The sequence below is a fragment of the Miniopterus natalensis genome, chromosome 1, assembly GCF_054644295.1.
Source record: "Miniopterus natalensis isolate mMinNat1 chromosome 1, mMinNat1.hap1, whole genome shotgun sequence".
Taxonomy (NCBI): domain Eukaryota; kingdom Metazoa; phylum Chordata; class Mammalia; order Chiroptera; family Miniopteridae; genus Miniopterus; species Miniopterus natalensis.
Window position 1 is genome coordinate 146,421,746 of NC_142081.1, and position 14,234 is coordinate 146,435,979.

The 14,234-nt window shown below is 36.8% G+C and overlaps 1 pseudogene; it reads right to left on the reverse strand.

The window, feature by feature from the left end:
* Window positions 1–1,544: 1,544 nt before the first annotated feature.
* Window positions 1,545–13,106, reverse strand: LOC107532045 (large ribosomal subunit protein eL30 pseudogene; annotated as a pseudogene).
* Window positions 13,107–14,234: the final 1,128 nt, after the last annotated feature.

Sequence of the window (14,234 nt, forward strand, 5' to 3'; positions counted from 1 at the left end):
GAAGGCCTGGGGTGGGGGGCATGTGCGGGGTAGAAGGGGTCAATGAGGAAAAAGGAGGACATCTGTCATACTTTCAATAATAAAAATTTTTTAAAAAGAAACATAAAAAATATATATGCATCTGACATAGTCACTTTTTAAATATAAGAAGTAGTTTTGAAACCATTTAACAGAAAAAGCAGATATGAAAATCTTGGTTGACAAAAAGTTGAGACACTACCCTGTGCCATTATTTTTGGCTGACTATGCAGAAGACTTTGTAGGTTTTGACTCTGACCACTCTACTGTTTGTTCATCCATTCCAGTATCATTGATTACATTATTAAAGAATCTGTAAACAGACAAAGGTGTAATAAAGTTCTGTAATTGGAAGATAAAGCCCTCACTGTTTTGTTTTTGTTTTTAACTTGGTTTTCAGTATTGTCTCACTTCAGTTAAGTCTGTTAGAAAACCCATATATTGCCCAGCCGGGCGTGGCTCAGCAGTTGAGCATCAACCCAGGATCCAGGTGATCAGGGTTCGATTCCCGGTCAAGGCACATACCCAGGTTGCGGGCTAGCCGATCAATGATTCTCTCATCATTGGTGTTTCTATCTCTCTCCCTCTCCTTTCCTCTCTCTGAGATCAATAAAGATATATTTAAAAAAAAAAAAAAAGGAAGAAGAAGAAAAAAAAGAAAACCGTATATATTTCACACATGCTGTAAACAATGTAATCCTGGAAGGTAACAGAATTTGCATTATTACCACCAAGCACTGCATTTGTATCGTTGTTCTTGAAGCCAGTTTTTTTCCTTTCCCCCAACTCTGTGATCTCTTTTGTAGCAACTAACTACTGTAAATTTCTGACAGAGCCTCCCAACATAGGTTGACTGTGTTAGCAGACCTCCCCTAAGCTTTGCAGGCCCCCTGTGGCTGGTTATAAGAAGCAAAGGGAAATCAGAAAAATGCAGTTTGCCATTTAGGAATGAGGAGAGAAATAGCGCAGACACTTTGAGACTCATACTCAATTAACCCTCCCTGCCTTCCAGCGTTTTTGTGGCAGAACCACTAACTTCCACAAAACTTTCAGTCAATTCAACAAATATTTACTGAGCTCCTACTGGGTATGGAGCACTCTGCAGGAGCAAGAAGGAGAGGGAAAAGGGACGTAGGTGACTGATGAAGAGAAGGGATGAGTCTCAAAGTCTAAATTTTGGAATTAAATGGGTTCAAATATTTTCTAACATTTTCTCTCATTAACCTGTTAGGGAAGTTAACATCTTTAATTATTTTTTTCTTATTTGGATAAGGCTAAAGATAATTAAATAAAAGTAGAATTATGTCTGAGTAATATTCCATTGAATATATATGGAATTCCATATATATATAAAACACATTTTATCCATCCACTCTTCTTTTGATGGACACCTAGCTTGCTTCCATGTATTGGCTATTGTAAATAACGCTGCAAAGGACATAGAGTACACACACACACACACACACACACATAATTTTTTTAAAAGAAGCTCTGGCTAGTTTTATTAAAGGAAATTTTTGCCTGATTTACTTTTCCCCAGACTGTTCCAGCATGCTTCTAATGATATCAGAATTACCTGGATCAATAATAAGCAGTGTGCACACTCTGTAGTATTTTTCAACACTCTTTGTCCGATACAATATTATTGCCACCGTAGTGATGACCATCAGCTTTGGCCAACATGGCATAGTACTCTCAGATTTCAAGACTGGACAGCTTTTGGCAAGGATGACAAGTTTTACATTGCCTTGTCTGATCATTTTCAGAGTTTGCTTGTAGGCCAGCAGGTACTTTCCACTTTTCATAACAAGTTGGAACCTAGACTTGATCCACTCCAGCAACTTTTTTGTCTTTTTTGTGGCCACTATCTTCCCATCTTAGGTGAAGAACGGCCTCTAACTGAGAACAGCTGCCAAGATGGCCAGGGAGATACAAAGGCAGGGGCACATATATCTTTTCGAATTAGTGTTTTTATATTCTTTGGATAAATATCCAGAAGTGGAATTGCTGGGTTGGTATGGCAGTTCTATCTTTACTTTTTTGAGTAAAGTTTCATAGTGTTTTTCACAGGGGCTCTACCAGTTTGCAATCCCTCTAATAGTGCCGGAGGGATCTCTTTCCTCTACATCCTTGACAACAGTTATTAAATAATGAAATCTGGCCATTGCGACAACATAGGTGAACCTATAGGGCATATGATAAGTGAAATAAGTCAGACAAAGAAAGGCAAATGCTGTATGATTTCACTTGCATGTGGAATCTACGTAACAAATGAACAAACAAAAAAACAGAAACAGACTCATAGATACAGAAAAAAGGCCGGTGTTTGCCAGAGGGGAGAGGGGTGGGGAAGTGGGCAAAACAGTGAAGGGGATTTAAGGGTACAAAATAAACCATGGTGATGTAAGGCATAGCCTAGGGAATAGAGTCATTAATATTATTATTACTTGTACAGTGATAGATGGTTACTGCACTTATTGTAGTGATCACTTTGTAAGGTTTATAAATCTCAAGTCATTATGTTGTACACATGAAACTAACATAATATTGTATGTCAACTATATTTTTAAATTAAAATTAAATATATGAAATTTTAAAATTTGAATAAGTCAGTAACAAAAATTAAAATTAAGTGAAATAGAGTGAATTGGTATACTATTTTAAATTCTTTGCCTGCTACCTTATAAGTGATTGAAAATAAGAATTGAATTAAACCAGTTCTGGGAAGCAAACTGGAGTTTGGAAAGACTGGCAAAACTTCTAGAGAAGAGAAATTCCTATAGACTGAGGTAGGTTTGGATTCAAAGTCCAGGTTGTCTGATGGAACTGAGTTATGCATTTATAGACAGTTTACCTACAAGATACCTTGATGGTGGCTGGAATAGATCACAACATTCTTTCATGGAAGTGCAGTCTAGGAGAGAGAGCCGAATTTTTAATAGCAAATTATAAGAAAATACAGGATTAAATAAGTATTAGAAAGAGGTATAAACAACACACACACAGAGGGAAAACCTAAACAATTTATTCCAGCTAAGTTGGGAAGGGTAATAGGGGAAGGTTTCATAGGAGAGGTGTCATTGAATTGGGTCTTAAGGATAATAGTGGTATCAGAGGCAGAGAATGGGGAAACCCTTGATCACTGTCAGCTGTGTGAGAGCACAGGGAGTGTTACAGAAATACAAAGCATTAAAGAAATTATGAATACACCAGAGGGTTGGTCTATGTGAATTTAATTGGAGATGAGTTTATATGCACAGAGGGCAGGAAAAGCTGTACAGGTCCCCAGAGAGAAAGTTTATATAAGGAAATAAAATGAGACCTGCACCCTGAACTATGCCAATATTTGGAGTTTGGGAGAGGAACTAGAGCTAGTGATGAACAATGAAATGAAGACATCTGTGCGGTGGGAAGCAAGTCAGGAGCATATGGAAACTAAAAAGTCATGAAGAAAGTAACTCAAGGTTAGGAATTGATCATCTGTATCAAATGCTGCTAAGGTTTAAGTAAAAAGTAGGCAGGTAACTGATACTGAATTTAGCAAGATGGATATCTTTGGATTAGAAAAGAATGACTTGATGGTTTGGTGGGGATGATACCCCTCTAACTCCTAGAGAGAAGAGAATATCAGGAACTGAAGACATAATTGATAAAATGTTAAAAAAATTTATTATAAAGTTGTGTTATATCCAATTATCCTAAAGGATAGCAAAGAATTGTGACTTCGAATGGAAGGGAGGGAGAAATTAGCCTGCATGTAGGCTGAGGGTGATAATCATTGTCTTTGGCTAGACTCAGAAGAATACATTCAGATGCTAGAGATTCAAGTCAGAGACCAATGTCGGAATGTTCTCAGAGAGTTATGATGCTGAGTCTGAACTAGAACAGCAGCGTTGGAGAAGGAGAGAAATGGAAATACTAGTGAGACAGTGTTGAGAGTAGGGATGGCGATTGGCTTTAGAGGGAAGGAAAGTGGGAAAGATGATGCTGTGGTATTTAGCTTGTGTGATTTGGTGGATGCCATTGTTTGGACAGAAAACTCAGAAAGTAGGTAGTAATGGGTAATAATTAGAGTGGATGCCTGATTCAGCCTGATCTCACCACCTCTGAGGTTAACCTCCCTCCACTCATGTGAGCTTAAATGGGCAGGTGTCAGTCAACTGGCCCACAGTGAGCTGATCAGATGAAATTCCCAGGATGTTGCAAACTGGAGTAGGGAAGAAGATGCAGCCAAAGCTTCAGAACTGGAAGCTTCAAGTATGAAAACAGGAGCTGTTCATAACCACCTCCCTTATCCTGTGCAGGGAGTGTGTTTTTATTGGGCTTAATAAAACCAGCACTGCCCCGCCTGCATGGCTCAGCGTTTGAGCATTGACCTGTGATCCAGGAGATCCCAGTTCGATTCCCAGTCAGGGCACATGCCTGGGTTGTGGGCTCGATCCCCAGTAGGGGGTGCGCAGGAGGCAGCCGATCAATGACTCTCTCATTATTAATGTTTCTATCTCTCTCCCCCTCTCCCTTCCTATCTCTGAAATCAATAAAGATATTTAAAAATAAAAACATAAAAATATATAAATAAATAAAACCAGCATCTAGTAAAAAGCAGGGAAGAAAAATATACAGGGTCCTGACTATGGTTTGTCCATTTATACTCTAGTATCTCTCTAATAAATTCTTCTTTACTCCAAGTTCATTAAAATAGAATTCTGTGAAAAGAGTGCTATTGGACTGAGTAGAAAAACATACTCAGCTAAATTTTGCAAATATTAAGTTTGAGATATAAAAAAATCAATGGATTTTAGAAATTCAGACCTGGAATTACAAATGAGTTGAGAACTGCAGTCTAATAGTTAGAAACATAGAAGACATAGTCAAATTATTAGGCAAGATAGAGATTGCTCAGTTTGTAGGACTATTTTAAAAATATATAAATTATATATATATATATAACAATACTATAGAATACATACATGTAAAGAACAGATGACTAAAGTCCACAAAAAACAACTTCAAGTAATCAGTGACATAAAGAAAAACAACAATGCAGTGACATAAAAAGTAACGGTGGACTACAAACTTTAGGGAAGCACTTGTAGTCAAGGGTGTCAGATTTTCTCAGAGAGATTAACTATGATGATCACTGTCACAAAACCACTGGATTTGATATTTGAGAATACAGTAGGAAACTTTGAGAAAGCAATTTCAGTTTAATCAGTAGAGGAAAGATAGAGAATAAGATGATGGAGTTCAGTCACTGCGTGTGCGTTGACAAAGGCAATCCTTAAGGGAGTAGTACATTTTAAGTGAAAGGTAAGATGAAAAATGGTAACTAGAAGGGAGACTCTGATGGATGAGAAAGATCTTACATAGCAGAGATGCCAAGCATATTTTTTTTTTGCTGAAGATCGAGTGCAGGGGAAAGGGACAGATTGGAAAGCAAACACATAAAGAAAGGATGGAGCAAACCTCGAAATGCCAACACAGGGGCCAGTTAACACTGGAAAGAAGGCGGGAGGGTCATGTCTCTGTTGAAGGGAAGACGGCGGGAGTAACAAAATGCAGAGGTATTTTCAGGTGGGAAAGTAGGAAATTTTTCTGTTTCAAAGACCGCAACTGAGTGAAAAGGGATGATATCTAGAAATATGAAAATAATGACAAGGAAATAGATCAGCAGAAGTAGCAAATAGTGTAGAGAACTATCCAGAAATGCATAAGGATTGTCAGGTTTTTTTTCCTCCCTAGAACTCTATCCATGACCTCCAACTGATTTTAAACATGCAAAACACCCTGGGGACGACCTCATAAAGGGAAAGTATTAGAGAGAGCAAATACTGGGATTTTCTTTGGGATCCATATCCTGAGGAGGAAGGCTCTGGATCCTGCCCAGAAGGAAAGCCTTAGTTTCCCGATGAGAAGGATCCTTTCTACACTGTTATCTTGGAATACTAGCAAGAACAAAGGACTATGAATTTGCTGATAAAAATCTTTCCATTAGAGATGACTGATTTTAAGAGGAAATTCATAGTTTCTACAGGGCAGCCAACTTGGTGCTGGCCCACCGTCGTGATAAGGGCTCCACAGAAAGAACCACTGTCCTCCCTTACCGTGGAAACCTGTGATATCAGAAATACTTGGTTTGGAGGATTATAAATGAATATGCACATGTATAAAAATACCATCCATTCGCAAGTTATGGATCACTTTCAAGTTTATAGCTGGTTCTTTATTTGAACCCTGAATCAACAGAAAAGCACATTTAAGCTCCAGTCTATGGCTCTGATGCACGGAGACATTGTAATTGTTACACATTCCTGAGTAATCATTTTCTGATGGGTTTATTGCCACCTCTGCCTTATCAGGGCATGGCACTGTTATGGACCCTGGTGATAAATTACCCTTTAGAGAGGGATAAGACAGTGCCACTTTAACAAGTGTAATAAAGCGCTTTTTATATTGGGAGAGTTCAGTGCATTTTCCATTCATCATACACCCTCGGTGATTTTACACAGATTTTACACTGTTGATTAGCTCATTAGTGGGGTTTAATTGGATACATTAACTGGCAGAATTACAGCCTGACTATGAACCAGAGGCTGCAGCATTATAAATGACAGACAAACCACAGACATGCATGGCCAGCCTGAAGGAAGTTCTTCTCTTTGATTAACTTTCATTAGATTTTAATTCTTTCCCACTCCTCACTCCTGTAATTGATGCCAAATGAATATCTACTATGGATTGGATAAGTGAATAGATAACCTTAATGCTCATTTTTAACACTTTCCTCTCCTTCTAATATGCTTTTCTGAAAAATAAGAAGAAAAAAAGCAGTTTTAAAAAGTGATAAAAATAGTCTACAGGAAAACAAGAAATGGTTGTTATATAGAAGTTCAATAAATGTGCCTCTTTCAAAAGCCACAGTTTTACCGATTCTTTGACAATACACATAGTGTGAATTAATTGTTCCCTTGTGAGCTGCATATCAGTATCATGCAGAAAGCATTAAAAAATACAAGTTTCTGGACCGTACCCTAAACATATTAAATAAAAACTTCAAGAGGTATGTCCAGGCATCTTAATAATTGACTAATGCCCCAGCCAGTTCTTTCACAGTGAATTTGGCACTGTGGTTAAAATAACATGTTAGTTTGCATTGAATACAAAGCAATGGAGATTATTCACTTAAAGGACTTTAAAGGGCTATGTTATCATTTGGAGAAAGGTCAAGGTCCTTTAAGAAAGAAGATAAAATTTCTCCTGTAGCTCAAATTCTTCACCCGCACAGGCTCTAAAGAGTTTGTTGAACTCTCTATGCCGCTACTCTCATATTTTCTTTAAATTTTTACTTCAGCTAGTTGTAATTGTCTTTATGAAAAGAAATTTTCAGTTTTATTTCTTTCCTAAGAAATCATATTTGCCTCAGTGGAAACTGTAAGTACAAAGACCATGTAGAATCTATGTTTTTTATTTGTTCATTTTCAGATAAGCTAGTAGTTGGTAACGGAAGGAGTGCTGGATGGCAGAGTTGGATCTGGGCTCTAGCGTTAGCCCTGTTACTATTTTCAGACACCTTTAGAAGTTTCAACTTCTCTGAGCTTCAATTTACTAGTTCTAGAATGGAATCAGTTACACCTCATGTACAAGGCTAGTTATAAAGATTAAATAAAAATTTACTGATTTTTGTGAGAATGGTACAAGTTGGAAAAGACCATCTCCAAAGGATGGAGAGAATAGGAATTTGGAAAATTAGGCAGCTAATTCGCAAAGCAGAGCACATAAAAAAGGAAGAGTATTTTATCTGAACGACATGGACAAATTGCGCAGGTAAAACAAGAAAGCGGGGATAAAAGGAAACCTGCTCATGGTTATAGCTAGCTCATCCTTCCACCTGGTATTTTCAGGCTGAGAAGGGCAGCCATGCATATAAGCTGTCAGCTGGGGGGGCGACTACTGAATGAGCAGAAGGCAGAAGATAAAGGACTGGTTTGTAGTGGTAGGAGAAAAAGCACAGGAAAAGACTGGAGAGGAAAAAGAAAGAAATATAAAAATCTTCTTCTGTGAGTTTTAGGAGAAAAAAAAAAGCCAGAAAGGACAGGAAGTGAGAGAAAAAATATTATATTGGCAGGGAGGGAGAGAAAGTACAGTGATTAGGAAGATCTACCTAAAAATGCATGGGAGCGGTTACCAACAAGTTACTGTGTAGTAAGGGATTTGACCAATGCTTTAACTTAATCCAAAGGATGCATTTACAGTGATTCTAAGTTGTGGAATTTAGTACTAGATTTGCATTACAGATCATGATAAAACTTTCATTTATTCTGCAAAATGTATCGAGAGATTAAAGACTGTTACTGAAATTCTACTCTGAAAGTTTGAGGCAAATGCTCTCAGTGGCTCTCAGTAGGAGTGATGTAAGGCTTTTAAAACATCAGAATTTTGTTAACAAGATAAGGTGATATGTTTAGGAGGCCTAATGCCCAAGAAGTAGCAGATCAAAACACTCCACAAGTGCCACTGACTCATATGTTTTAGAAACTTGAGGTGTTTTATAATTTTTCAGAAAACTTATTGTTTGTACTATTTTGGGGAGGGTGCCCTTGAGCACTTACTGTTTCTTCCTAGGTTATACAATTTTTTGTTTTTGTTTTTAAATACATTAATGAGCTTTTTGGTAACAGCAGCTAAAAATATGACAACGCTGCCTCTTAAAACTCAAGAACTAAAAAATGTCTAAATACATGTATTTTAAAAATAGTCTTTGTGTTGTGAGAGCTAAAGAAAATGTAACCTATTCGATAAAGCTCTTCCATTTCAATCAGGTCTCTTCCTTTTTCTAAACTTGTATAACAGGCTGTTTATGCACCTTATGAGGTACTTATCTTATTTTACCTTCTGTCATAGTTATTTGCACATGAACTTTATCTTTCTTCTTAGACGATCTATTTCTGGGGGAGAGAGATAGTGTTTAATAAAATATAAAATAGCCGCACAGTTAATTATTGTAATTCTCATAATACCCATAAAGCTCTATTGAGAACAAAGAGTGAACCAAGCAGAACACAGAATGAAACATTCATTGATTGCAGCTTCCTTCAAAGTTCATACATTGAAGTCAACAGATCTCACAGCTTGGAGCAAAAGTTATGAATATACATTAATATTGGATTAACCATTTTTATATCTTACTGGAGTCTAAAATGATAGAAGTAAGGGTCAATAAAATACATCTTTTAAGGGTATTGAAATGAGAAATAAAATATTCTGTTGAGTATATTGTAGGTTACTCTTAGTCATGCTGAGATATGAAAATAACTTGAAGAAAAATAGACTAGACAGAAATTGAACAATGTATTGAAATGAAATCACAAAGTGAAACAAAATATTCTGTTTAAATATGCATAGCATAGAAGGGAATGTTGCTTTAATATTGTTGTGGGAAAAAATTGAGAACCAATGAAGAGTTCTAAAGAGCAGAAAAAGTTGAAAATGTATTTAGAATATAGATAAAATATCTTCCTTTGTATTTCTCTAGTGACATGTCTGAAAAGTCTTATTATTCCCTGTTTTCTTCAGTGGAGCTTAGGTCTTGCACCTCTTGATTTAGACTACCTGAGCTATCACATAGGGCAAGGAAAGCAATGGGAGAAGAAATCCTACAAATGAATGGAGGCTGGAAATCATCCTATTGCTTTTTATCTGCTACAGAGCCTGAGTGGGCACTTTGGACACAGAAAATCACAGTTTTGTCTGTCTACTATGCTACATAGGTGTGACTTCCTTCAGTTCTTGTTCAGAGCACTCATTGCCCATTGCCTCTGGAGCCAATACTTGAATTTCAGATTGCTCAGCTGGAGCCCTGTCCTTGTCAAAAGCTGCCACTAGTCCTCTCTTTCTAAGGCCAGAATCTATCCTGAACTTATTTTTCACTGTTGGCTATGATGCATCTCCAAACAGTATAAGTCAATGAGAATCATGATGAGTACCTGCCTGGCTTAAGCTTTTCACAACTTGTGATTGTTGCTTCAATTGAACTCCATTGAATTCAGTGCCAATGTGGCTTCTAAGTCATCACACCCATTTTAATACTATAATTTAAAGAAAAGTAAGTCAATGACTCATCAGTTAAAATAGTAACATATTATCTTGAAACTCAACATGTTCATTCATGAGTCATTCATTCCATTTGTTCATTTCATTGAGCAAATTTCCTATAAATTAATACAAAATAGTAATAGCAGAGTTATCATTGCTTGTTAATATTCACAACACTATAAGCATAGATACATACTTGCAAAGAATGGTAACAGAACTCAAGCTGGCTAGCTGCAATTTGTAATTTATATCTTCTTTCTCCAGAACTTTTGGACAACTACATTCCCTAAAATAAGGACTAACCCATACTAGGCACTCTATAAATATTTGTTGCAAGGATAAGTGTGTCTCCCCAAGCCAGGAGGTTTTAGTAAATAGAAATTAGACATGTAAATAAAGCACAGTGGCTTCATATAATAAATGAACAATTACAGCTGAATCAGAACCCAAGATGCAGTATTAATTTCCAAAAGCACAGTATGGTAACAACAGAATATATGTGCATTCCTTTTGTCTTGTGCCTTAGTCAGAATTCTGCAGAGAAACAGACCAATAAGATATAAAAGGAGATTTATTATGAAGAATTGGCTCATGTGATTACAGAGGTGAAAAGTCCCATGATCTTCTGTCTGCAAGCAGGAAGCCCAGGAAAATCAGTGGTTTAATTCAGTTCAAGTCCCAAGACTTGAAAACCAGGGCAACCACTGATGTAAATCTCAGTCCAAGGGAAGGAGAAAATGAGGTAAGATGTCCCAGCTCAAGCAATGAGGCAGATAAAGGAGACAAATTCCTCCTTCCTCAGCTTTTTGTTCTACTCAGGCCCTCAGATTCAATGATGCCACCCACAATGGGGAGAGCAATCCACTTTACTGACTTCCCTGGTTCAAACGCATATCTCATCTAGAAACACCTAACAAGTACACCCAGAAATAATGAGTTATTGACCACATATCTAGGCATCCCTGACCCAGTCAAGCTGATATATAAAATTAGCTCTCATACCGGTTTACGGGAGTATAGTATCTGAGTAGTTTAATTACAGTTCAGTTATAGTATATAGTTTAGTTAGTTACAATATGTTATAAAGTTTAGTTAGCATGTAGTTAGTGAGAGTAAAGAGTATATTGATGGAAGTGTGCATATGTGTTTTCACTACATGATACATGCCTCTGAACCCAGGACAAATAGATTCCATGTTGCTTACCAACTCTGATTTATTGGGAGTGCTTACCTGGAGGATTACCCTGAAAAAGACTATGATGCTGACTTTGGACTCAATAGAAAAGTTTCAAGCTCCAGTTTCATTATCTGTCACAGTCAGCAGCTGCAGGGAGAGGGAAAGCATATGTGCAGTGTATTCTGATTTCTACACTTCACTGGAAATGCATGTAAGCTATCTTAAGTAAAATACTAGATATTGCGATTTTATAATAAATCCCTATCCTTAAGCAGCTTTGAGTTGTAAATACAGCTTGGATATAAAGGATCTTTAATATCAAAACTATTTATGATATTGCTTATGCACGAGATTCAAGATGGGAATAAAAGTGAATAAGAAACAGTCACTGGTCTCAAGGATTTTATAATTTAGTAGATGCTCTTGGCTACAAATAGAGCCAGCCTAAAAAGTGTAGAGAGCTTAATGCAAAGGCTGTTGGTAAAAGCTGGCCTTTGACAGTATAATCTACATATATAAGTCAGTATATATACCTACTTGCAGTCCTCTGAGACAGGGGAATTAGAACATCTAGCAGAGCCTGATAATAATTCAGGCAGTCTTGAGACAAAACAACCATTTTATGTATTTTCCACACCATATTTTCTTCTGGAATTGTGAATGCCTCTTTCTTTTACTGCTAGCTCTTGACTGCCCCAGATCACAGTGCTTCTTGAAGGCTGCTAGTGAATGAACAATTTTGTTTCTATTCCCCGGATAACATCTATAGGAATATAACTCAGGCAGAGATGTTCAGTTATGCAAGCAAAAACTGCTTGTTTTTTATCTGCAGAAAGTCATTTGAGGTATGGCTATGCTGCACCTGCTAAGAGGTTATTGGGTGTTTTTTCCCTGTTAAGATGTGGTTCTGATGACGATAACTATATTGGAAAGAAGGAGGGTAGTGATTAGGTGGTTATTGTCTCCCATTGGAACGCAGATTTCTGGTAGAGACATTTTACTTCCAATACAGCTTGTTTATGTAAATACAGAGAATGTCACAGTCACAAAAATCCTCGAAATAAAATGGCACACACTCAGCATTTCAATCTAAATTTTATCTTCCCCAGAACAGATTCATCTTTATAAAATGTCCAATCAGTCTTTCCAACCCTTGCTCTATTTTTCTATTTTTATTAAATACCTTTTCAATGGCATTATCATGTTTTGCTATGTTAATTAAATTTATATTTCATTCCATTGCCTCTTGTGAAAAATATTTTGTTGTAAAAATATAACTGAGTACTGAATATGTTAAGCTTTACCATGTCACTTTTACTCCTTAAGTGTGTTAACCATTTAATAGCCTGTGAATTACTTAAATTTCATCATCGGCCTTAGTTGAGACTGTCGATAACCACCTTCACAGCTCTCTACGATCTTGTATTATGTCCAGTTGCTGTCTTCTTCGCATTGTTCTCTAGACAGGTCAGCCTTCTCACTTAGTTCATCTGGGCTTCATTTGGTGTCCTCCTGCCCACATGGACTCCTCTCTGGGTTGAATAGTTTGCACTTGGCCCTAGAGTCTCACTTTCCATTCTTCTTTTTCCTACTCTGTGCACCAGTCTTCAACTTAGTTAAACTCCTTGCACTTATGCTTTCCAGTTACATTTGTCCAGTAAAAATCCCAATGGGAGATTGGTGGGTGTGAAACCAGAACTGCTATTATATTGAAATGTATGGCACCCTCTGTTAGCCTGTGGGTGCCAGCGGCTGGTTTCCTTACTGTGAGTCACAGCCCCCACTGCACAGTACCTCCTGTAGCTGCAAATATTGTCATGGTCGGTCCTAGAAGCAGCAGAAGTCACCAGCTGTTGTTGTTCCACCTTCTTTCTTGGTCTCCCATAACTGTGTCCACACAACTGTAAATGTCCTTTATGAAACTCTTTTCAACCACGTTTTATGAGTATGACCCACATCTTTCCTGCCTAAACTTTGCTAGATACACTGTCTCCCCAACCCTAACCAACATCAGCAGACTGAGTAAAGAGCAAATGGAAAAGTTAAAAGTCTCAGTAAAGAAATGGAAGACATAGAGAAGACATAAATGGAAATTTTAGAACTGAAAAATGTAACAGCCATTAGGATCACTGCAAAAAGAATACATGGGATATCTCTGTATTATTTCTTACAATTGAATGTAAATCTACAATGATTTTAAAATAAAAGTTTAATTTAAAGTATATATTTTAGAAGATGAAAACACGATTTAACTTGGAAAGTATTAGTATTCAGGATAAAAAATTCCCCAAATAGTAATCGTTTTGCCTTTTCAAACAGCTTCATTGGGGTATAGTTGATACATAAAAACCTACACATATTTAATAAATACAATTTGATGAGCTTTAGTCATAAGCATACACCCATGAAACTGTCACAACAATCTAGGTAATAAACCTATCTGTCACCTTTCAAAGTTCCCTCATGCTCTTTTGTTGTTGTTGTTGTGTGTGTATTTTACATAAAGCTTTTAAGCACTAAATCACAGTATTGACATTATTTTTCAAAAATACTTAACAGATCTCTCTTATACCTATACTCTAAGTCTTGATATTGTCACAGCTTATTCCTTTGTTAAATAAACTTTCTCATAAAAATAATTGCTATTATTCCTTAATTATTAAGCAATTAGTAGCAATGTTTGATGTATTAAGAATACTGATGGGTAGCCATGGACCAGACTAGGCAGGGTCTTACGGGACTTGGACTTCATTTTGAATTTTATTGTAAATGTGAGTCAGATTAAGATTGAGACTAGGGTAAAGTCTGAGTGAGAATTAGCTTGTTATCTTTATGTTGTCCTTTGCCAAATAATATTTTTTCATATTATGTAATTTATTCTATGTGTGAAAATGTACACTCATGATTGAACTTACCTCAATGGCTTAAATAAGTTTTACCCACCTCC